The sequence below is a fragment of the Austrofundulus limnaeus genome, unplaced genomic scaffold (genome assembly GCF_001266775.1).
Source record: "Austrofundulus limnaeus strain Quisiro unplaced genomic scaffold, Austrofundulus_limnaeus-1.0 Scaffold433, whole genome shotgun sequence".
In the NCBI taxonomy this organism is placed as follows: domain Eukaryota; kingdom Metazoa; phylum Chordata; class Actinopteri; order Cyprinodontiformes; family Rivulidae; genus Austrofundulus; species Austrofundulus limnaeus.
The window spans coordinates 201509-202634 of record NW_013952835.1 but is presented as its reverse complement, the minus strand read 5'-3'; positions in this window follow the sequence as shown (position 1 = coordinate 202634).

The window sequence follows — 1126 nt, the reverse complement described above, 5'->3', positions numbered from 1 at the left end:
GACCCGTGTCGTGTTATGTGCATGTAGTGAATGCAAGCGGGGGTTAAATGTCCTTTTGTTTTTGTCCCTCTTTGTGTTTGCATCGTTGGTGCCCTGATTCACACCTTTTGCTCACAGGGGGCTGAGTCATATAATACTAAAAATACTATAATTCTAAAGTCCACAAACTCAGCTACCTCCATGGAAGATGAACTGGAGGGATTGAGAAAGTATTTCCTCCATGGTTRAGTTCAACAGCTCCTCACTTCCTCTAAACAGTGTTGATAAAATGCTGCTTTCCCAGATTCTTCTTGGAGCCAATCAAAAGTCTAATCCCTCAGATTATAAATAAACAGAACATTTCAAAGACGACCACACGATCCTTCAAACCCACCTAAACGTCCAGAAGGCGTCTCAGTCCTGGCTCAGAGTTTTGCYAAAAGGCGCTTTTGTTTCCTTCATCCCTTGTTTTACCTTCGCCTATTAACACTCCCGCTTTACTGACAAGTGTATTAGTTTGATAGACAGGTGAGCTTTTTTTTGTTTAAGTTCAAATATTTCTGTTTTAGAAAAGAAATCTTCTGGAGGGAACTTAAATCCCACATGAAAAGAGGCAGCGGGCTGTCACCATTTAATCCACGGCGAGGACGGAGAAATTACGCTTCCTGCTGAGTCTTCCAATACTTCCCACGTTTTAAACCACCTTGTTCCTTTGAAAGCAGCCACCTGTACTGAGGCAGATATTAAAACATTGTCTGCGAGGGCTTATATACGAGCGTTCCTGCTGGTTATGTATTAATATTCATTTTGCAGGGATTGTTGTCAGGCGGGGCGAGATTTCACGGTGGAGTCCTCCTCTGGTAGAATGTACAGYCTCAACCCTGTATTTATGCATTTCATAGGTCAGTGACTGGCAGGTCGTTTTCATTTAATAAATAGCRGTGAACAGCATTTTCTCTATTATAATATGCATATCCACACACCGCACTACAATTTTATGCAGAGGCTTGTACTGCAGGAGGGTACTGCTTAAACAGCTCACATTTATTCCACTTTTATTCAGACAATAGCAAAACAACAAAGGATAATTGTTTTTTTCCTGCTTTCTTTTACCCTACAAGGGAAATATTTAATTCCCCTTCTATCT